A 24,753-nucleotide genomic window follows, 5' to 3' on the forward strand; every position below is an offset into this window, starting at 1 on the left:
CTGATCACTCACGTGACCACGCTGACATTGCCTCCTCGCCCGGTATCGCTCTGCCAGGTTCTGGTGCTGCATATACTGCTGGATAATGCGTGTGGTGTTTAATGTGCTCCTAATTGCCAAAGTGAGCTGAGCGGCCTCCATGCTTGCCTTGGTATGGCGTCCGCACAGAAAAAAGGCGCGGAATGATTGTCTGCCGTTGCTCTGACGGAGGGAGGGGCGACTGACAACATGGCTTACAGGGTTGGCTTCAGGGAGCTAAAATCAACAAAGGGGGTGGCTTTACATCAAGGAGCATTTCAGGCAGGACTTCACGGAGGGTTCCAATAAGAAATGGTGCACCTAAGTTATTGTTCTTATTGGAACAAGGAGGTTAGCCTGGCCTCTGATTGATACACGGCTAGATTTACCTCGCTGCACCTTCTCTGTGAGTGACTGCAGTGTGACCTAGAGAAATGAGTCCCCTAGACGGGGGATGGGGGGAAGCAAATGAATACAAAACAAATCTGGTCTATTTCTTGTTTTCATCCACTCCATCTATCTTTTACATCTTTGGCTGGCAGCAGACGGTGCAGAAGGACTGCATGCCATCCACATCTCATGGCTGCTCAGCAGAAGATGGTACAGTACGACTGCTAGCAATCCGTATCGCCTGCCTGCTCACCATAAGACGGTTCAATAGGACTGACTGCAGGACTAAAGAGAATGACCTGGTCAAGTCACTCCAAATTTAGTCCCTGCGCCCATGTCTGCCCAGGCGCTCCCAGCCGACATGGCCAGGAGCACCTCGGACACGATGAGGACGGCTACCAGTCGTACTGCACCGTCTGCTGCCACAAGGCAAGGGGTTGCTGCTACTGTGTAGCAATGCCGTACCGCGTCTGCCAGCACCCAGGAGACATAGGGTGACGGTTACCTGAGCGGGCTCCATGCTTGCCGTGGTATGGCGTCTGCACAGGTAACTCAGGAAAAAAGGCACGAAACGATTGTCTGCCCTTGCTTTCACGGAGGGAGGGAGGGAACGGGGGCCTGACGATATGTACCCAGAACCACCCATGACAATGTTTTAGCCCCATCAGGCATTGGGATCTCAACCCAGAATTCCAATGGGCAGCGGAGACTGTGGGAACTGTGGGATAGCTATCCACAGTGCAATGCTCCGGAAGTCAATTCTAGCCTCAGTACTGTGGAAGCACTCCGCCGAGTTAATGCACTTAATGCACTTAGAGCATTTTCTGTGGGGACACACACACTCGAATATATAAAACCGATTTCTAAAAAAACGACTTCTATAAATTCGACCTTATTCCATAGTGTAGACATACCCTAAATTAAGGAGATGAAGTCAGAGTGGAGTTTTTAATTCTATCGCAAACCGATGCCAGGCTCTGAGACATAATATCTTTCATTTCTTACTGAGCACCCTTGATCCACTAGCTGAAAAATAACATTTCCCCTGTGGCAGATGATCCCAAGCTAACACAGGAAGTGGGAAGGGATGGATCTGTGGAACTGGAGGCAGTGTGGCCTAGTGGATGAAGCCATACTCGGAGACTTGGGTTCTAATCCCACCTTGGGCATGCTGCTGGTTCTGTAGTCTATTTAGGCTATGTCTGCACTGCACTTTCATCGTTAAAACTTTTGTCACTCACAGGAGTGACACCCCCACCTGCCCCGCCCCCAAACGACAAAAAATTTAATGACAAAGAGTATCGGTGTGGACAGCGCTTCATCAGCAAGAGCTATGCTCCTGGTGACGAAGCTCCCACCCCTCGTTGGGGGTGATTTTATTTTGTTGTTGGGAGAGCTCTCTCCCAGCAATAAGGAACAGCTACACTGTGCACCTTACAACAGCGTGACTGCAGTGGCATAGCCGCGCCATTGTAAGGTGTACAGTGTAGACATAGGCTGTGTGCTCTTCAGGGAAGGTAGGGACTATCTCTCTCAAGCCTGAGCAATGCCACTGCAGTTCTATAGCCCTGCAGCCCAAGCCCACAAACCTGAGTCAGCTGACACGGGCCAGTCACGGGTGGTTTATTGTACTGTAGACATACCATAAGAGTGCTCTGTTGGTAGAGTAGCCAGTATATCTATAACCGTATAGTGCTCCCAGTAGACATGGCCTCCAGTATGCCCTTCCAGCACTGAGCATTGCATTCATCATAGTGATGGAGCACCGTGTCATTACAGTAACTGATGATTATCAATAAGGAGCGAGAGGTCGGAGAGGAGCATATGCCAGAGGAGCTGGAAGGGGATTTTGCATGATCTTCAGGGACTGATGGAGAAGTGAGTGAAGGTGACCGAGGGTGGAGGGGAGTAGGGAGCCCATAGCCTGGAAAGTCGGCTGGGCTGTCTGCAGTGTTCAGATTGGAGGGCGTTAGGAGGCAGGGTTCTCAAGGCTTGAAGCAGGAGGGATACGTATCTCAGCTACATGAAATGTCTGGGAGGCATTGCTTGCTTCTTAGTGCAGCCCCAGGGGTTGGGGATGATCACTGACTCCATGATTACTCAGAAACCCACCCCAGAGAGCAGCAGGGAAGCATTTACTGCCAGAATCCAAGTGTAAACACTCTGAGCCAAAGCCATCCCTGGTGTAAGTGGCTGCCAGGTCCCTAGGCTCCATTGCACCAACATACACCAGCTCAAAATTTGGCCCTCTGTGTATGGAGCAGAGAGAGACCCACTCTGTGGCCCAGAACCCCAGCTGGTATATCTCATTATCATTCTTTTGGAGCCAGTGGAGCTGTACTGATTGTTGCCAGCTGGGATCTGACCAACATAGGGTATAAAGATAACCTACATACCAGGAGCTCCAGTCCAGATCAGGCCCTATGGTGTCAGGCACTGCACAGACACTCCAGTAGACATGGTCCCTACCCCAAGGAGCTTACAATCTGAGAAGACAAGTGATGTACAAAGCAGTGGGAGGGAAGGAGATGATCTGGATATGACTTTCAGGATATGATACTAGCTGCACTGTTTTCCCTTTGCCTTTGGTGAGCCCTGTGCTTTGCTTCAATGTAGCAGTATTGGTTTTTAGAGTCTCACTGATAGGCATTAAATCATAATTACTAATGACCATCCATGGAAGACTTCGGCATGGGACTGAGAACAAGGTACAGAGGGGACTAAGTGTGATGCTTAGATTTCTGGGCCAGGGAGCAGAATTAAGGACTCAGCTTATGAGAGGTTTCAGGCTTATGAAAGTGACAGTCAGAGGTGTGGGAAGTAGAGAAAACTCGTGGCCAAGAAGTGGAAGTCCCCTGTCCTGGTTTTGATTTTCATGTTAAGCTAGAGATGAGCCCAAGCCACACATTTCAGATTCCAAAGCTAAGGGGGACCACTGTGATCATAGAATCATAGAATCATAGAATATCAGGGTTGGAAGGGACCCCAGAAGGTCATCTAGTCCAACCCCCTGCTCGAAGCAGGACCAATTCCCAGTTAAATCATCCCAGCCAGGGCTTTGTCAAGCCTGACCTTAAAAACCTCTAAGGAAGGAGATTCTACCACCTCCCTAGGTAACGCATTCCAGTGTTTCACCACCCTCATAGTGAAAAAGTTTTTCCTAATATCCAATCTAAACCTCCCCCACTGCAACTTGAGACCATTACTCCTCGTTCTGTCATCTGCTACCATTGAGAACAGTCTAGAGCCATCCTCTTTGGAACCCCCTTTCAGGTAGTTGAAAGCAGCTATCAAATCCCCCCTCATTCTTCTCTTCTGCAGGCTAAACAATCCCAGCTCTCTCAGCCTCTCCTCATAACTCATGTGTTCCAGTCCCCTAATCATTTTTGTTGCCCTTCGCTGGACTCTCTCCAATTTATCCACATCCTTCTTGAAGTGTGGGGCCCAAAACTGGACACAGTACTCCAGATGAGGCCTCACCAATGTCGTGATCTTCTCATCTGACCTTCTGTACAGCACAGGCCAAAGAATTTTCTCTCAGTTAATTCCTGCTCAATCCACACTGCCCCAGGTTTAAGGGTTGTTCAGATCTGAGAGCCAGAGAAAAAGTTGTGTTATCCACCCACGAGGAGAAAAAACATGGACTTGGATGGTGGCCCTGCCACTGGTGGTTGTAGGTGTACGTGAATGGAAGCTCTGCCACTGGTGTCCTATAGTTGCTATAGGCTGACCTGACATTGGCTATCAGTTGACCGGTGGCCCTACTGATGGTGGCTGTGGCTTGACCTGACTGGTGGCCCTGCCGATGGTGGCTGTGGGTTGACCTGACCAGTGGCCCTTCTGATGGTGGCTGTGGTTTGGCCTGATTGGTGGCCCGGCTGATGGTGGCTGTAGCTTGACCTGACCGGTGGCCCTGCTGATGGTGGCTGTGGGTTGACCCGATCAATAGCTTCACACGGAGCAGATGGCAGAATGAGGCCCATTTGCTTAAGCATGTTCACGTTCTGTAGGTGGTGGCTGTGCTCAAAGGGGGAATTTCTCCATCTGAAAATTCTGAGTGACAAGAAAGGCAGGTTGCAAGAGTCCAAGGCCACTTCCCAGGTATTCATGCACAGATGTCAGTGCCGATGCCACTGCTCTTCACTCCATTCACGCTCCATTCCCTATGCAAGCAAGCCCACTAAAAATGTTCAGTCTGGAAGGTATTTTCTGCAAAACCGCCACTGTCTCTTAAACGCAGCTGCAAAACATTCACATCAAGTGTTAAACTTCTCATCTGTGTCAGTCATCCCCGGCTGGGCTCAGGAAGGGTCCTTTCAGGGGCAGAGGTGGGGCCCTGGCATGGAGAAGGGGAATGGGAGAATTTCCATCCAGTCTCCCCAGCGTTATTGAAAGGAAAAACAAAATGAAATTAACTGGGTTCCCCTAAGGGTTGTTTTTAGTGGACCTCATTATGCTAAGTGCTGTACAAACATAAACGTAAGTGATGGTCTCTGCCCTAAAGAGCTCATATCTAAATAGACAAGACAGACAAAGGGTGGGAGGGGAAACTGAGACACGGGGGAATTGAAGTGACTTGCCCAAGATCACACAGCATGGCCAGCAACAGAGCCTAGGTCTCCTGACTCCAAGGCCACTGGCCCATATACTGGCCTGGACTACTTTCTTTCGAGTTGCATCCGAGAGTGCTGAAGGAATTGGCGGCTGTGATTGCAGAGCCATTGGCCACTATCTTTGAAAACTCGTGGCGAACGGGGGAAGTCCCGGATGACTGGAAAAAGGCTAATGTAGTGCCAATCTTTAAAAAAGGGAAGAAGGAGGATCCTGGGAACTACAGGCCAGTGAGCCTCACCTCAGTCCCTGGAAAAATCATGGAGCAGGTCCTCAAAGAATCAATCCTGAAGCACTTGCATGAGAGGAAAGTGATCAGGAACAGCCAGCATGGATACACCAAGGGAAGGTCATGCCTGACTAATCTAATCGCCTTTTATGATGAGATTACTGGTTCTGTGGATGAAGGGAAAGCAGTGGATGTATTGTTTCTTGACTTTAGCAAAGCTTTTGACACGGTCTCCCACAGTATTCTTGTCAGCAAGTTCAGGAAGAATGGGCTGGATGAATGCACTATAAGGTGGGTAGAAAGCTGGCTAGATTGTCAGGCTCAATGGGTAGTGATCAATGGCTCCATGTCTAGTTGGCAGCCGGTGTCAAGTGGAGTGCCCCAGGGGTCGGTCCTGGGGCCGGTTTTGTTCAATATCTTCATAAATGATCTGGAGGATGGTGTAGATTGCACTCTCAGCAAATTTGCGGATGATACTAAACTGGGAGGAGTGGTAGATACGCTGGAGGGGAGGGATAGGATACAGAAGGACCTAGACAAATTGGAGGATTGGGCCAAAAGAAATCTGATGAGGTTCAATAAGGATAAGTGCAGGGTCCTGCACTTAGGACGGAAGAATCCAATGCACCGCTACAGACTAGGGGCCGAATGGCTAGGCAGCAGTTCTGCGGAAAAGGACCTAGGGGTGACAGTGGATGAGAAGCTGGATATGAGTCAGCAGTGTGCCCTTGTTGCCAAGAAGGCCAATGGCATTTTGGGATGTATAAGTAGGGGCATAGCGAGCAGATCGAGGGACGTGATCGTTCCCCTCTATTCGACATTGGTGAGGCCTCATCTGGAGTACTGTGTCCAGTTTTGGGCCCCACACTACAAGAAGGATGTGGATAAATTGGAGAGAGTCCAGCGAAGGGCAACAAAAATGATTAGGGGTCTAGAACACATGACTTATGAGGAGAAGCTGAGGGAGCTGGGATTGTTTAGTCTGCAGAAGAGAAGAATGAGGGGGGATTTGATAGCTGCTTTCAACTACCTGAAAGGGGGTTCCAAAGAGGATGGCTCTGGACTTTTCTCAATGGTAGCAGATGACAGAACGAGGAGTAATGGTCTCAAGTTGCAGTGGGGGAGGTTTAGATTGGATATTAGGAAAAACTTTTTCACTATGAGGGTGGTGAAACACTGGAATGCGTTACCTAGGGAGGTGGTAGAATCTCCTTCCTTAGAGGTTTTTAAGGTCAGGCTTGACAAAGCCCTGGCTGGGATGATTTAACTGGGAATTGGTCCTGCTTCGAGCAGGGGGTTGGACTAGATGACCTTCTGGGGTCCCTTCCAACCCTGATATTCCATGATTCTATGATTCTTTCTATAGCCAGAGCCATCTACTCCTCCCACCCCCCATGCCTCTGTTTCCCCTTCACTCTTATTTGGATTGTAAGCTATTCAGGACAGGGACTGTCTCTCACTATGTGTTTGTACAGCGCCTGGTGCAGTGGGGCTTTGGCCGGGGCCTCTAGGCCCAGCTGGAATACCAATAAGAATCTAGTGAACGGAGGAGGGGGTTGCCAACCCTCTCAGTTTTGCTGGGTGTCTCCCAGAATCAGGCCCTATCTCCCAAAAAGTACTGAAGCCAACCTGGGAGATTTTAGGCGCTGCAAGTCCGATGGCACAGCAGGGCTAAGGCAGGCTTCCTGCCTGCCCTGGCCCTGTGCCACTCTCAAAAGCAGCTGGCACATCCCTACGGCCCTGGGGGTGGAGAGAAGGCTGCTCCGTGCATTGCCTCTGTCCCCAGTGCTGACTTTGCCGCTCCCATTGTATGGGAACTGCAGCTAATGAGAGCTGCAGGGGCGGCGCTTGAGGCATGGGCAGTGCGCGGAGCCCCCAGCCCCCCTCCCCCAGGGCCACAGGGATGTGTCAGGCACTTTTGGGAGCGGCGCGGGGCCAGGGCAGGCAGGGAGCCTGCCTTAGCCCTGCTGCACCACCACCCGGAAGCCACCCGAGGTAAGCACCTCACGGCCAGAGCCTGCACCCCAACCCCCTACCCCAGGCTCAGCCCAGAGACTCCTTCCACACTCTGAACCCCTCAGCCCCAGCCCAGTACCTGCACCCGCTCCTGCACCCCAATCCCTTGCCCCAGCCTGGTGAAAGTGAGTGAGGGTGGGGGAGAGCAAGCAACGGAGGGAGGGGGGATGGAGTGAGCAGGGCGGAGTCTCAGAGAAGGGGCAAGACAGGGGCAGAGCCTTGGGGAAGGGGCAGGGCAGGGGAAGAGTGTTTGGGTTTGTGTAATTAGACAGTTGGCAACCGTATGCCCATCTCAAAATCCAAAGGGGAAATCAGGATGCTCATGGACTGCCTTTGTGTAACAGGCCTAGCAGTGTTAGACTATCCCGATATATTGCCAGTGTTGTCCTGTCAGGCCATGATGGTATGGCACACATAGTCATGATATGTCTTCCCCCACTGCGTCAACATGCTGTGGGGAAGGATGGCCTTCTGGTGAGTAGCCAGGGAGATGGCAGTGGAGGTAGGAAACCCTGCAATGATCTCCAGTTTTGTCCCAGCACAGACATGCATGCAGTCCCTGAGCCGTGTATGGAACGAGAAAGAGCCACTTGCTAAGGTGCTGGTCTGGGAAAGCCTCGCTCTCCCAGTGCCCGCAGCTGGAGTTGTGAAATGCCCAAGTCTCTCAGGAGATCGCACAATCAGGCCCAAATCACAGAGATTCAGGCACCAGACACCCAAGATTCAACCCTTCTGAGACATGCCAAGATGTGTGGGGTTACAGAAGTGACCTCCTTTCCCTTCTGACCCCCAAACACTCTGAAGTGTCTTCATGCATGGCTGCTGCCCGCTTTCCAAAACTCTGTCCCTGTTTAACAGTGCTGGGGCTCCCAGTTTGCTTGCATTACTGTGTGTTTAACAAAGAGTGGCTCTGATTTGTCAGGAAATTGAGAGGAAGGAAGCTCTCACCTGTGGACTCCGGCATTAATTATATACATTATTATTAGCATCCCATAGGGGACTTACCAGTGCCTATAAATATGAACAAAGAGTCAGCAAATCTTCAGCTATTATTTTTAATTTCCCAGGTAGATACATCTGTGTGTGCGTGGGCCGACCTCCCAGGATTCTTTGCAGATGTATCCATGGAAACACAACCCTGGAGAAACTGTAAGTACTACAGGAGGAAATGTCCTGTTTGCCCCAGATACAATAAATAAATAGGTTGGATGCAGAGACATTGCTAGAATCTACTCGGTTTGGATGTGCTAAGGTGAGAAGGGCAGAAGGGTGCTGGTTGCCAAGAGGCTTGTAACACTACCTGCAGGGCCTGCATACATGCGTGCTAGTCTGGCTGGCTGCCAAGATTAGAGAGAGAGAGAACGAGACTAGGTGGGTGAGGGTTTGAGCTTGTCTTTCTCCCCAGCAGAAGTTGGTCCCATAAAATATATGACCTCCCCCACCTAGTCTTTCCAATATCCTGGGACTGACAGGGCTCCAGTGACCCTGCCTAGATTCGAGATACTCACCGATAGGAAATGCCCTTTGTGGATGCATGAGTGAACTAGCCAAAGCTGAGTCCAAGTGAGGAGGTAGGAGAGTGGGAGGAGGATGTGGGCTCTGTCGCCTGTAGGTCTGCGTTGAGAGCCTACTCCAGGTCAATAGCAGCCAAGAGTCAGTGCCTGTGACAGCTGGTTGTTGGCCTGCACCAGATGAGACAGCAAGTCTTAGTCCCTTTCCGAGTCAGTAGATGTCAGTGTCATGACACCAGATCCTGATTCCTAGGAGGATGACAAATGGCTGTGATTTCCCCTGCTGCCTAGAGCATGGTCCCTCCAAGGCAGGAATTGGTGGGATGGGTTGAGGAAACCTCCTGCCATTGCTCAGACTTCGCCAATTCTGCAGACTTCGGTCTCCAAGGCCACCCATCACAAGCTCCACAGTGCCTTGGGTAGCAGGCTGACGGGAGCTCAGAACGCCAGGACATGAGTTCATGCTGCAGGGTATCAGTCTCTGATTTGAAGCATTACTAACAGGCAATAGGAAAGGCACGTCCAGCCCGGCTCTGTCAGAAGGAGGCTGCTTTGTTGTGAGCTAAGGGAAGGAGGGAGATAGCCAACGGAAGGGATGCTGGCAGCTCTGGGCTTCACTCCCTCTCCTGGGTGAGAAGACGGCTCTGCAAGAGGCGACTGGAGATCGTAACAACTCTAGCAGCTTCTCAACCCCTCCTCTGCTGGTCCCTCCCCAGCTCTGCTGCTATTGGCCATTAATGACCCACTGGGGTCAGTGAAGAATTAGGCTTAGCAGCAGTGCAAGTGCATTCTGCTTTGGCACACCTGCAATATTCCACAGCAGTGCAGGTGTGTTCTACACAGCATAGCTGGCATGGTCTGCAGCATGGAGAGTGCCTTCTGTCTGTATGTAGGCAGCATGTTAAATAGCCATCAAGGGGTTAATTTATGCAATGTTTTTTTTTAAATCTATATTATCTGAACAGTAGCAATCAAGGGAGCCTGTGAAATGAGAAGCCAACAACAAGTTGTATAATGAAGTCTTCAGACAGCCTAGCTCTGCTGTGTCCAGTGTCAATTAATGCTGACATGGTACATAAGGTAGATTTACAGACCACCCTAGCACAGGCTGTGAACATAAACACAGAGATTTCATAGTACCCTCCATCTGAGCTGAAAGTTTTTGAGAAACAATAGTGAGCCAAGGCTGCAAGCTGGTTTACAGATGGGGAAACTGAGGCACAAAGCAGCAAAGTGACTTGCCCAAACTCACCAGTGGTGCAGCGTCAAAGGATGGCTGGCCCCTTCAGGCAGAGCAGAGCTAGCTCCCCTGATGATGAGTCAGATGCTCTGAGGCTGGGCTTGATGAGGAGGGTGGCGACACACGAACTAGAGGATGAGAGGAGAGCTGTAGAGATGCAAGCAGGAGGGAAGAAGCTATGGGAGGGGAGTCTGGGGAAAGGCCCTGAGAAGAGCTAGCTCCTGAAGTGATTACCCCAGCATGGGGGCCAGGAAGAGAATGTCTGGGGAGCAGCTTGAAACCCTTTGGAAGGAAAGTAGACCCAGTGAGGGCAGGTCTAGACTGTAAGGGACTGTGCTGACCCTGGGACGCGAGGATATCATTTGGGGTGACAGTTTCATTTATGAAGGGCCCCAGGGGGCTTGTGCCCAGTACCAGGGAATTTAGTGCCACAGAACCTGGTGCAGAGAAGAAGGGTTGACAGAGGACCTTACATTGGAACATTAGGGTTTGCTTTAAGCTTGTGGGCAGAGTTATTTGGGCTATTAATAAAATTTAACCTGTGACAGGAGCTGAAAAGGTGTTTGGTGGAGTAATTGCTGAGCCGCTTGTGGGGAGGGTGTAGCTGTGGCCATGCTTGGCCAGCAGAGGGCACTTGGAGATGGCACCCTCTGAGACATGCAGGACTAGAACTCAGGCTTTCCAGGTCCCTGCTCAGCTGATGTCACATGCTGCTGCTTGTTCCAAAGGGGAAACCAATCCTTCCCTGGTGCTTCCTAAGCAGCGCAGCTAAATATGGCTCAGGAACAAGCAAAAATCCAGGCCTCGCTCCTATCGCTAGATACCACGGCGATGGGGGTCTGAAATAGACGAGGAGGAGCAGTGTGTGGGGAAGGGCACACAACCCTGGCATCAGTCACCATTAGCAAGAAGGCACTTGCTTAGTCTGCAGCCATGCCACCACAAGCTGTGTAGCAGGCAACTCTCACCAGCTCAGCAAGGTTAAGCTTGGTCAGGACTGAGATGAGATCTGCAAGGAGTGCGCAGGATTTGAACATCCTTAGGAAGCAGCTCTGTGGGAAGCTCTGTCTCATCCAGAGGAAATAAAAACAAGACCTTGACTGTTCCTACTCATTAGATCCTATGATGAGTATAAGAGTTACTGAAACCCTGTGGCTGGGCAAAATTCTCATCTCGTTAATAACACGCTCTCACACTCCTCTTGTGGTTTCAAACAGATGCAATATTTTATCCTAAGTGAGCTGTGTTCTTCATCTCTTGGTAGTGTTGCTGGAAGTTGTTGAACAACTGCTGTGTTCTGCCCCAGAGGTGGCTGCATTTCAGTGGGGGATGGCAGGGTGAAGTGACTCATGAATACAGAAGGCTATGCAGAAACCTGCAAACTCTCCCACAACCCTTTAGGGAGAAAGTGTTACAGAAATGTGACATACCATTAATTATTATTTATAATAAATCATGAAGAGTCTGAAGTGGAAATTTTCCATGCATAGAAAATGAGGCCACCTTTCTCATGATTACGCTACTCAGTGCTTGCACCCAGTTGCTAATGCACCTAAACCAATTTGGTTTGCCACTGCTATAGCTACTGGCCTGACATCACAGTGCTAGTGATTGCTGTGAGGATGCCTGTCCCTCATGACATTCACGGAAGGCTACTTTGAGAGGCAGCAGAAAAGCCAAATACTTTTCTTCCCTCTCAGTGCTGCTGCCTGGGTTTTGTAAGCAGCAGGCACTCGCATTGTGTAATCGTCTTTGCCTCGCAAGCAAGATAAACAGCTCCCAGAATGCCAAGGGCTGGGGGAGCTTGGATTAGCTAGTGCAGTCTGGAGTTCAGCACCATCGCCCTGCTAAGAAAGGAAAGAGGCCCGTGCTGAGGAATGTGTCTGGCTGGGTGGACGAGGAGCAGAGAGGTAAGCTCTGTGCATTGGGTTCAGAAAGGAAGGACCAGCAGGGCACTGAGGAGCAGCCTGTTTGCAAAAAGATGTGACCCAAAGGCTGACAGAGGCAATGGGGGTCTCTGAGAACCTCTGGAGCAGGGAACCAGACATGGGAGTGCAGTCAGGGAACCACACCGAGAGCATGGCCCTGCCATAGAGAGGTAGGGTGGTCTAGTAGTTAGGGCACTTGTCAAGAACTTGGAAGACGTGGTTCTTTCTGTGCCCCAGACTTTCTGTATGACCTGGGGCAAGTCACTTAGTCTCTCTTTGCCTCAGTTCTCCAGTTGGGATAATAGCACTACCCTGCCTCACAGGGGTGTTTTGAGGCCAGGTGCCATGGTGATGGGGACCAGCTAAGTATTTAGATGGACTCCTGCCTCCCCCACATGCTGAGTCAGGCCCCAGATCTACAGTCTCACTACACCATCCTTTCAGCAAAGTGGTGGCCTAGACCATCATCCACCACTTCCCCACCCTCCAAAGCCAAGGTACCAGGCCTCAAGTCTCATCCCACCTCTCCCCAAGCAAAGGAGACCAATGACCTGCTAGAGTCTTAGCTCCACCCTTGAAGCACATCAGGCATAGGGCTGCAGCAGCAGTGGAGGTGCAAAGCCTGGAGCTAGGCTGATCATTTGTTCTTGGAAGCTGGGAATGTCCCTCTTTCCAGGCCTGGTCTAGGCCCCACAGACTCCTTGGCTGCCTGAAGGAGTGGCAGGCAGGCTCAGTATCTGCTAGGACAGTGGTGGGTCCACCTTGCCCTACCCAGTCCAAGCGGGGAGGGCTCAGTTATCTGTCTAAATGCCCTCTCTTGCATTTGCAAATGTTCCCACAAAATTGGGCCAGCAATTATTTGCAAGGTCCCTTTAAAACCAGGTTCTCCCTGCCCCAGTCAAACGTGGGGTGGTTGTCGGAGCCAAGACATGAGGTTTGCACAGCATCCCTCATTTGCACTAAGCCCTGGACCTACTCCCTCGGTGGGGGTCTCCAGAGGCAGGGAGTGTAGAGATGATTTGGCCAGGCTGCTCTTGGATGAACAGAGGGACTTGTTCACCTTTCAGGGCTGGGTGTGGGGAAGGGACAAGTGTGGCTAGTAGTGGAGAACCAGGCTGCATCTCCATCCCGTCAGCTCCAGCTGGTCCAGGGCACAGTAACTGGAACTGACATACGTGACAGGCCAGAGCTCACACAGTCCTGGACTATGGTCCCGCTAGGATTCAGCAAGCTCTTTATCACTCAGCGGGGAACTATTGATCTTGGAAAGAGGCTGTGAAAAATCACGGGATGCTAAATTCTCTCCCAGAAGTGGGAGCTTCCCCTTGGGGACTTCCTGGCTTGCAATCCATCCACCTTTGCAAGTTTGCAAGTGTGATGTTATTGACCTGAACTGGGACCATATGGATCATTGTTGCAACCAAGGTCTTAGTGCACCAAATCTTATATAAAGGGAGTCAAATAATGTGTCTAAGACAAGGTTATGGTTTGCTGGTTATGATTATGCTTTCTGTATGCATGTATCATTTTTATATTTAAAGATATAAGTATTGGCTCTATACTATCTGTGTTTCAAACTTGTGCTGTGCTTCTGGGGGACACCCCAGACAGTTTGGCATCAGCTCTGCCTAGCCTGCTTGATGGACCACTAAAGAAAGACCATCAGCTATACAATTGACCCACTGAGAGAAGGCAGACACACCTTGTGATTCAGCAAGTTATGCAGGGACATGCCTATAGACAGAACTCCGAGGTTTTTCCAGGCCATGTGATGGACAGCTTGTCTTTGGGACAAAAAAAGCTGAGACCACATGAAAAGAGACTATAAAAAGCTGCTGCAGCTCCTCCATCTTGTCTTCAGTCCTGCTTCTTACCTCTGGAGGGATTTTGCTACAAACAGAAGCTCTACACAAAGGACTGATGACCCATCCCAGCTGTGGATGTACTCCAGAGACTTGATTTGAACCTGTAGTTTATTCTATCACTGGTACAAGCCTGAACCAAGAACTTTGCCATTACTGTATGTAATTGATTCCATTTAACCAATTCTAGCTCTCATCTATATCATTTTCCTTTTATGAATAAACCTTTAGATTTTAGATTCTAAAGGATTGGCAACAGCGTGATTTGTGGGTAAGATCTGATTTGTATATTGACCTGGGTCTGGGGCTTGATCCTTGGGATCGAGAGAACCTTTTTTCTTTTACTGGGGTATTGGTTTTCATAACCATACATCCCCATAATGAGTGGCACTCGTGGTGATACTGGGAAACTGGAGTGTCTAAGGGAATTGCTTGTGTGACTTGTGGTTAGCCAGTGAGGTAAAACCAAAGTTCTGGCTGGCTGGTTTAGTTTGCCTTAGAGGTGGAAAAACCCCAGCCTTGGGCTGTAACTTCCCTGCTTGAAGCAATTTGTCCTGAATTGGCACTCTCAGGTGGGTCCCATCAGAACCAGCATTGTTAAAGCAAGACAGGAGGGTGTGTGTGTGACTAATACACACATAGGGTGGGGGTGCAGGAGAATTGAGATAATTAATGCTGGCATTTTCCAAACAAGGCCCTGGTCCTACTCCTGTTGAAATCACTAGGAGTCTGTCCATTGACTATGGCGGGGGATGGATCTGTCCCAAAGGGTGTGGAGGAGTGGCATGCAAGCGGCATGGACAGGCAGGCAGAAAGTCTGGCAGGCAGAAAGTCAGTGGAATAATGTGAACATTTGTTCCTGAATAATTATTTGAGGGGAAAAACTATCCAGATATTGTTAAAATTGCCAAATGCTTTTGGTGACAAGTTACTTGCCCAGCTCTGGTTCATATGTGCATCACACTCATAAACTATATTGAACGCCAAGCACTTAAAAGTTAGGAGATGCCAGAATTAAGTTTGCCTGTCTCTTTCCCAGCCCTGTCATCTTGTCCCAGTCCCACTCTCCTCACCTAGCTGGTCCCCCTCTCCACTCCTTAGGTTCCTAATCCCAGTCCCACTCTTCTTGCCCAGCCAGTCCTAATCCCCACTCTTCTGGCTCCACCTCCAATCTGTGTCCTTCCCCCTGCTCCATCCATTGGGGAATCCATCAGCATTGAGAAGCACCCCTAACGTCTGTACATACAAGAGCCTGTGAGAGGGGAAAGGGCATGAGGAGCACTGTAAGAACATACAAGGTTTGGCACACAGTGTGGAGTCTGCCGGGGGCCAGCCTTCTGTCCCAGAGCCTTTCTCTTGGGTCTGGAGATTGGTGAGCACCTGTTAACATGACTCCGTGTTCCCATCTCAATGGCTGGGGGTGCCCACCATAGCTCCAGGCTACTGCTTTGGGAACAGATAGTTACAGAGGTATCAGTAATGTAGTGCAAAGACTTCAGGTAGGCAGTTCAAACCCAGCCTAGGATGGCCATGACCAAGATCTATTCATAGAATCATAGAATATAAGGTTTAGAAGGGACCTCAGGAGATCATCTAGTCCAACCCCCTGCTCAAAGAAGGACCAATCTCCTGTTGACATGGGGTGGATGTTTGATGGCCTACATGAATGAGTTGGGAGGGGGTCAGCTCAGCTCAGCTCCCAGGAGACAGCATCCACCCCTTGCACTTGCACGTTGGGGGCAGTCCCAGCCAGGTGCCCATGAAGGGCCTGTCCTGTCCTCAGGGGGTGGGGCATGCTGTCTGGGCAGCCTTAGAAGAGATTGTGTAACCCAACCCCAGAGAGCATGGGCCTTTGTCCCCCTCTACAGGCTGCTCCACATAATTCATCTGCTGCAGCAACTGGCCAACGGGGTGTGGTCACTGAGCACTTGGGACAAGATCACAGGCTTTTAGTTCTGAAGGTCATAGCTTCAGTCTTGCTGACAGCCCACCTGGGTCCAGTTACTCTTGCAATGCCGGTTCCCCTGCTGTGCCTGTAAGTGGATGAAGGCATAAGGGTCTCAACTGGGAGCACCATACTGCTCTTCACATATTGCTAACTGGGAGGGGTATCCCGGCTAGCTGGGAGGTGGCTCCTGGGCTGAGCTGGTCTCCCCAGCAGACAATGTGGTACCTTTGCCAGCTCTCAATTCATTGATTTTCTTTCCTGTCTATAACTTTCTTTCCCCACAGCCAACCCAAGCCAAGCTACAGCATCTCATCAGAGTGCTGGTGGGCACAGCTCAGTCCCACCGAGGCGCAAAGAGAGGACGTCCTCTAAAAAGTGGGCTAAGGTAATTGCAAGACTGTTAAAAATGCATTTGAAGCCCAAAGAGCTGGGCTAATCCTCCACAAAGGGCACTTTACAAAACCAAAGATTAGATTAGCACAAAGTCCCCTTGAGTTGAATCAGCAGCCTGGGCCACTCCAATCTGCTTGCTATTCTCATTGCAGAGGGCTTGCCAAGGACATGATCAAAATAATCTGTCAAATGCACCTTACTCCTCAGCTACAGCATCTCCTGCTATTCTGCCTCTGGACCTTTCACTCACAGGTTTTCCAATGACTCCTAGTCCCGACAGACACCAGGCTAAAATTTTGCATCAGAAGTTTCCGCCAAGTATCATCACTCAGACTAAACCGAAATTTTGCACAAAATTGGATCATTTCGAAGAAATTGTCTTGAAACAAAAACAAAACAAAAAAACCCTGCAGGGGGAGGAAACCATTTTGAAAATGTTCCATTTTGACATTTCTAGAACAGAAAGTTTTGATTGTCTTTGTTTTGAAATAACTTTTCACTTGATTTTTTTTCTTGTTTTACATTTTTCAAATAAAATGGTTGAAAAGAAAAGGAGACATCTCACATTTCTTTGGACAAAAAAAATCCGCTTCTGACCATCTCTAGTCCTTATCTGCTGCCCTTCTGCATGTGCCTCCCACATTCATTTCCTGAAGAAACTCTGCTATTTTAGTCCCATGCCCTACCAACAACTTTGTCCCTTCCCCCGCAAGCCTGACCACAGCCCCCTGCTATGCCAACCCTGGGCCCTACACAGCCTTGCCAATGCCCCTCAATCCTGGCCTGAAGGTATCCTGGCTATTCCAGCCCTGAGAGCCTAGATCCTGATTAATCATGACAAACTGTGCTGTAGTAATGGGTTTCTCTAATTAATTTCTATATTAAAGATAACCACATAAAATAGAACAGCAGATAAGCATCATACCTGAACAAGACAGAGCAACATGCAAGCCAAGAAATGTAGAACTTAGAACGTGGGGGGCCATTTGAACTAAGCAAGCGTGTTACAGTAAGGACTGGAGTCTTGGCAAAGACCCATCAAAGCCATCCTTCCCAGGAGCTATGCTGAAGATCCTAGAGGGACCTGTTAGTGTGTGTAGCCTCTGAATTCTCAGATGTCCCATCCATCAACATACATCATGCTTATCACCGTGGTATCTGACTGCCTGGCTCTCCCTGCTCCACCAGTCCTGCTCACTGCCTGGTGTTGGTTTCCAGGCTGCTGAGCCCATCAGTTTCCGCTCAGCAGCAGCCTTGTGTTCTTCAAGGGTCACCTCCTCCTACTGACCCTCGCACGGTGAGGAGAGATGGCCAGCCTGGCAGCTGCTGGAGTCAGATTGCAGCCATGTGACGCCTGCTCTCGGGTGGCTTCTCTGCCCCTAGACAGCGCTGTTTGGTTGGTTGTCCCTCCAGCTCATGCTGGGCTGCTGGAGTCTGTTGGCGCGGCAGATGCAGCAAGGAAAGTCACACACTAGCTATAGTAACATCCACCTCGCTTCCTGCTGGTTGTCAGTGCAAAGTGATTGAGCATGGACAGAGATGCTGAAGGCCACTGGAGAGCAACGATGAAGAAAGGCTAAGTGTGATCCAGAGAAACCTAGAATATGGGACCCTGAACTATATAGGTATTTCCAGGGCTCCCTGCATGATGGCACAGACTTATGGCACAGATGGCAAAACATCAGACCCTTCCACTTGGTGCATGGGGAGATACAGAGGCAGTTCTCTCTTTCCAAATGACCAGCCTTTCCCGTCCTTCCCCTACCCCCCATCAGAGGCCCCAACTCAGTGAAGCACCCAAGCACATCCCCCATTTGGATCCCCACCATTCACCATTTTTTCCCCAAGTTCCACCCCAGTTTGTGGATTTTTTTTCTCTGCCCCCTTCCCCTTTTCCTTCCCTTCATGGACTGGTTGTCAGGCCTGGCACCTCTCCATACAAATCTCAGCTTGCTTAAACCTGCCTGAAAGCAACTAGAGACCCTGTCCACCCGGGGAGGCAGTCATAGAATCATAGAATATCAGGGTTGGAAGGGACCTCAGGAGGTCATCTAGTCCAACCCCCTGCTCAAAGCAGCACCAATCCCCAACTAAATCATCCTAGCCAGAGCTTTGTCAAGCCTGACCTTAAAAACTTCTAAGGAAGGAGATTCCACCACCTCCCTAGGTAACGCATTCCAGTGTTTCACCACCCTCCTAATGAAAAAGTTTTTCCTAATATCCAACCTAAACCTCCCCCACTGCAACTTGAGACCATTACTCCTCGTTCTGTCATCAGCTACCACTGAGAACAGTCTAGATCCATCCTCTTTGGAACCCCCTTTCAGGTAGTTGAAAGCAGCTATCAAATCCCCCCTCATTCTTCTCTTCCGCAGACTAAACAATCCCAGTTCCCTCAGCCTCTCCTCATACCTCATGTGTTCCAGACCCCTAATCATTTTTGTTGCCCTCCGCTGGACGCTTTCTAATTTTTCCACATCCTTATTGTAGTGTGGGGCCCAAAACTGGACACGGTACTCCAGATGAGGCCTCACCAATGTCGAATAGAGGGGAACGATTACATCCCTCGATCTGCTGGCAATGCCCCTACTTATACATCCCAAAATGCCATTGGCCTTTTTGGCAACAAGGGCACACTGTTGACTCATATCCAGCTTCTCGTCCACTGTAACCCCTAGGTCCTTTTCTGCAGAACTGCTGCTGAGCCATTTGGTCCCTGGTCTGTAGTGGTGCATGGGATTCTTCCGTCCTAAGTGCAGGATTCTGCACTTGTCCTTGTTGAATCTCATCAGATTTCTTTTGGCCCAATCCTCTAATTTGTCTAGGGCCCTCTGTATCCTATCCCTACCCTACAGCGTATCTATCACTCCTCCCAGTTTAGTGTCATTTGACTCGTGGAGCTCTGCCAGCCCCCTGCTGGCATGAGCTACTTGTCCCATTCTAACACCACCCGCCCTTCCCGCAGGCTCTGACTTTAATACATTTTGCACCCGTCTCTGAAGCCTCATTGGTACAAAATGACCCAGGATTGCAGCTGCTCACCATCATCTGCTACTTTGACCTGGGCGTGGTGTGTGCTAGCATAGCCCACTGGCCTGTCTGTTGTTGGTACCCTTCTGACTCCCATCCACGGAAGCTGTCACAGCCCCAGCAAGGCAGCTGCAGCTCCTGCTGTAGCAGCCTATGCTTTCAGCTCTGGAGGACCCTGCTCCAGTCCCTGGAGTGCTGGCCCAGGTGGTGGCTGTCGTGGGGTAATGTGGGGGTGAGGACTGCCCACTGAGGAGAAACAGCATCTCTTTTCAGCCAGCCACACTGTAAAGAAACACAGGCCAGCGCACTGAGTCACCCCTCAGCTCCCAGGGAACAATGTCATGCTGGAGGGGCACCACGGCTAAAAACAAGGGGCTACGTCCCAGGCTGCTGCTTTACCGAGAACAGATGTTTTGGAAGCTGGAGAGAAGAGCAGATGTTTGAAGAAAGGGAGAAGTAGAGGATTCAATCACACCCATCTTTCTCCTCTCGGTCTTCCCCATCTCTGCTTTCTCAGTCTCCATCCCTTCTGCTTTTCAGTCTCATACTGCATTTTGACCTTTCTCCAGCAACACGTTCTTCAGTGCTCAGCTGGCTTGGGCCCTTCATCAGGGATCAAATGAATGAGCCAGATCCGAGTGAAGAGAGGCCCTGATCCGCAGCCCATTGAAGCCGATGGGCAGCCTTTCCACGGACTTTGGTGGGCTTCGGATCAGGCTGTAGCCATGCCTCTGTGGTCATAACTGAGAATACCAAATTCAGGACAAACTGCTGAGAAATAGGGCAGATACACTCCAAACCTGGTAGTTATTCTCTCTTAAGATATACTAAATCAGCAACAAAAGTAAACTTCTGTTTCACCACATTGGCTAACAAGAAGTCAGAACAGCAGTTTCCTTAGGCATTACAGTCCTTGTATCACTACCAAAAACACTGGACTTTAAGATGAGTGGTTCTTTACAACCAATTTCATCAAATGCAAGGTTCTTCTGATCCAAAGGACCAGCCACACCCCCAGGTCAATATAGAACTCGGATCTTACCCAATAATCACCCTGCTGCCAATCCTTTAGTATCTAAAATCTAAAGGTTTATTTACAGAAAGAAAGAAAGGTGAGAGTTAAAATTGGTTAAAGGAATCAAATACATACAATAATTGCAAAGTTCTTGGTTCAGGCTTGTAGCAGTGATGGAATAAATTGCTGGCTTGAAAGGTCTCTGGTTGCTTCCAAATCATTGGAAGGTCCTCAAACCCTTGGTTAGAATGCTCCCAATTAGTATAACTTCATAGTCCAGAGGCTTGAGCAGGAAAGAGGCAAAACAGAAGTGCTTCCAGGGCCTTTTATAGCTTTGGCCATGTGGAGGTAATCCCATTGTTTCAAACAAAGCCCTCAGTACAGCTAGTGGAAAATTACAGGTAAAAGATGGAGTTTGGAATCATGTGAGCAAGCCACATGTCCATGCATGACTTTGCTTAGTCATAGTAGAAAATCATTACCGATATATCCCAGACAGAAAGTTCACAGGACAGTCCATTCAGTGTAGATGGGCGTCTTCCATTTTGTGCAAAGTGTTCTTTTGATAGGACACTTAACTTGAATAGTCCCTTCAAGATGTGCAAGCTAAATACCTTGTGGGCATTACCCCAGGAGCAAACATATTTGAAATACAGGTATAGAGCCAATGTTCATAACTTCAAATACAAAAATGATACATGCATACGAACAGCATAATTATATTCAGCAAATCATAACTTTTCCATAGACACCTTACTTGATAACCTTTGTACAAGATTTGTTGCAATTATATAACAGTGGTAGCAACAGTGATCTACATGGTCATATTTTATCAGAAAGCATCACACAGGCCCCAAAGAGTTTGTCAGTGTTCAATCAAATACAACCCAGGGAGTTGTTCTGGGATGGCACCATAGCTTCTGTGACTTGCTTCTCTGCTGCAGTTGTGCACGTGGTGTGGTGTTTCTAAGAATGCCCAGGCTGAAGGGAAATTGTCCCATATATCCAGGAGTATATTTATTTGCACCAATATTATTTGCACCAAAGGGCTCAGGTCCATGGGAGAGGTTTCTAATTTGCTCCGAGCCAGTTCTCCTGTACTCTGACTGTTCCTGCAGGGCGCAGGGCTGATGAGAAGGTCCCTCTCTCCTCAGCCTGCAGCAATGCTGTCATGTTCGCAGGTCCAGCAGTAAGGGAACACCAGTCCTCTACACAGAGGGGTTACTGGGAGCATGGTGACAGGGGCCTTCATGAGCCTCAGACAAGCCACAGGCAGAGACGGGCTCTGATGCAACATCTCATGCAATGTGAGGCGACTTGCGACCGGCACTAAGCAAACATCACAGTAATGAGTTTATTATTTCCTTCACAATGTGTGAGTGACTATGTGCTCCTGGCCAGAAACGGGTGTAACATGGGAAGATGACTCTGCAAGCTTGCCCAGTACAGCTCTGCCACTGGAATTCAATCTTGCCCAGCAGCACTGGCTACTGTCCCAGTCCTCGTTCCCAGCCTGGCTGGGATGCATCTCACACCTGTCCTGCAGCCCCCCTGCTCTTCCCCCTTCTGACCTGCAGCCCCCAGTCGAGTGATGGGCTAAGATCGCAGCAGCCTGTCATTGTCTGGAGTGGCTCATGGCCATGAGTGCCTACCTGTCACAAACAGGGCAGACACCCTGTCATAAATATAAAGGAAAGGGTAAACCCCTTTGAAATCCCTCCTGGCCAGGGGAAAGCTCCTCTCACCTGTAAAGGGTTAAGAAGCTAAAGGTAACCTCGCTGGCACCTGACCAAAATGACCAATGAGGAGACAAGATACTTTCAAAAGCTGGGAGGAGGGAGAGAAACAAAGGGTCTGTGTCTGTCTATATGCTGGTTTTTGCCGGGGATAGACCAGGAATGGAGTCTTAGAACTTTTAGTAAGTAATCTAGCTAGGTATGTGTTAGATTATGATTTCTTTAAATGGCTGAGAAAAGAATTGTGCTGAATAGAATAACTATTTCTGTCTGTGTATCTTTTTTGTAACTTAAGGTTTTGCCTAGAGGGGTTCTCTATGTTTTTGAATCTAATTACCCTGTAAGATATCTACCATCCTGATTTTACAGGGGGGATTTCTTTATTTCTATTTACTTCTATTTTTTATTAAAAGTCTTCTTGTAAAAAACTGAATGCTTTTTCATTGTTCTCAGATCCAAGGGTTTGGGTCTGTGGTCACCTATGCAAATTGGTGAGGCTTTTTATCCAACATTTCCCAGGAAAGGGGGGGTGCAAGTGTTGGGAGGATTGTTCATTGTTCTTAAGATCCAAGGGTCTGGGTCTGTAGTCACCTAGGCAAATTGGTGAGGCTTTTTACCAAACCTTGTCCAGGAAGTGGGGTGCAGGGTTTTGGGAAGTATTTTGGGGGGAAGGACGCGTCCAAACAGCTCTTCCCCAGTAACCAGTATTAGTTTGGTGGTGGTAGCGGCCAGTCCAAGGACAACGGGTGGAATATTTTGTACCTTGGGGAAGTTTTGACCTAAGCTGGTAAAGATAAGCTTAGGAGGTTTTTCATGCAGGTCCCCACATCTGTACCCTAGAGTTCAGAGTGGGGGAGGAACCTTGACACACCCCAAACTGCGGGGGGTTGTCTATAATTAGATTTCACCAAGCCAGTAACAAATGAGAACTCCTGGATCACTAACAGTCATACCATAGAGTCACAGACAGTTCCCTGGGGCTCTCCAATCTGTCTTACCACCCAGGCAAGCTGGACTTGGTGATAAATGGCCATTTGTGCCAAAAATCACACAATATTCAGGTTGCTCCCAGTCCCAAGAGACTGGTCACTTACCCCACATTAGCTGGTACCTTTAATCTCACTCCGAAGACGAGGCCTGTAGCCAATCCTCTAATAAACAATCTAAAGATTTATTAACTAGGAGAGAGAAATAAGAGAGTTATTTGCAGGTTAAAGCCAGCAAACGCATACACACTAATGAGCTGCAATCTCAATCCTAAAAGTGACAGAGTTGTTGTGATCTGTCAATTCAAAGTGTCTTTCAGGGCAGCCCCAGGGGGCAGCTCCTGGGGATCTTTTTTCTCTGGCTTTAGTTTGGTGTCTCTGGCCCTGGCAGCGTTCAAACAGCCTCCAAATCCAAAGGACAAGCTTCTGGCACAAAGCATTTCCAAAGTGCTATAGAGCCATTAACCGATCCTTTGTATTGCAATGTTCCTTGATGGCCCATTTGATTTTGATAGTTCTTCTGGATGGGCAGGGGGGATGGGGAGGAAAACACTCTTCTCATCTGGGTTCACAAGCTTAGAGCAAGAGGGGTACTTGTGGCACCTTAGAGACTAACCAATTTATTTGAGCATAAGCTTTCATGAGCTACAGCTCATTTCATCGGGTGCATCCGATGAAGTGAGCTGTAGCTCATGAAAGCTTATGCTCAAATAAATTGGTTAGTCTCTAAGGTGCCACAAGTACTCCTTTTCTTTTTGCGAATACAGACTAATGTTACTCGGAAGCTTAGAGCAAACATTTTCAAGTTATAAAGAAAAATTTACATATTTCTCTCTAGCCTGGGATACAGACATCGCAAGTGAAATTAATGCATGCAGCAATTTACAAACGTTCCACAGTCGAAACACTAAATACATTCTGGTAAGATTAATACCTATTTTGAGTAACACTAACACATAAGTGACCTGGTCTGGTCTCCAGCTATGAGTTTGTCAGTTCTTAGCTAATGCCTGCAGCCTTGACAGGAGCTGGCCTCTTGCCTGACAGCATCATGTGGCCTTTCCTGGCTCTGTACATCAAAAGGTCCCCAAGCTCTGGATTCCTTCTCCGCCTCCCCCCACCAACAGACACACTTCCTGGGCATCCAGCAGTCATATGCAGAAGCACTTATCTACAGCCCATCTGTGATGAACCCACCTCCCACACACCTTCAGTCTCTCACGTTTCATCTTTATGCTGTGCCTGGCTGGGATGTGTCCATGGGCCAAAGAGATACTAACAACAATACTATACTCTTATGTGGTGCTTCCCATCTACTGATTTCGGTGCACTTTACAGAGCTGGTCAGTATCGGTAGGGGAAACTGAGGCACTGGGCGACTAAATGACTTGCCCAAGGTCTATCCACTAAACCAATGGTTCCCAACTTTTTGTGCTCAGGACCCATCTGGTAAAGGTTCCTGGCCTGTCGCAACCCAGTAAATAGTCTGAGGGTGGAGGCCCTGAGGCGGAGCTGTAACCAGGCATTTTAGTAGTGCCTGGGGCAAGCAAGCATATTTGTGTCCCCTACCACAGGCGACGGGTGAGGGGACATATGAGATAACTTGCCCCCCAGATTTTTTGGTTGCCCCCCAATCCAGACAAGTGGGTGGCCTGCTGAGGTGAGTCAGGGGTGGAGGTGGCACTCCCTCCCTGAGCCCTACAGCACAGGGCTGGCCCGAGCGGCCTAGCATCACCAGCCCACGCCGCCCCCACAGCTTTGAACCCTGGGCAGCTGCCCTGGTTATGGCCCTGCCACTGGGTGGTTCTGGTCAGGTCCTGCCTCTCGGGGCGGGGAGGGT

General features: G+C 49.4%; 1 long non-coding RNA gene across 1 annotated transcript in view; it reads left to right on the forward strand.

Moving 5' to 3' along the window:
* LOC311527799 overlaps positions 1 to 24,753 on the forward strand; it is a 353,645-nt gene that overhangs the window by 307,126 nt on the left and 21,766 nt on the right. Inside the window, exon 2 of the long non-coding RNA XR_014713451.1 lies at positions 8,332 to 8,413. This is a non-coding gene — a long non-coding RNA (uncharacterized lncRNA). The remainder of the gene's footprint in view (positions 1 to 8,331; positions 8,414 to 24,753) is intronic.

The sequence above is a fragment of the Lepidochelys olivacea genome, assembly GCF_965140295.1.
Source record: "Lepidochelys olivacea isolate rLepOli2 genome assembly, chromosome: 10".
NCBI lineage: Eukaryota > Metazoa > Chordata > Testudines > Cheloniidae > Lepidochelys > Lepidochelys olivacea.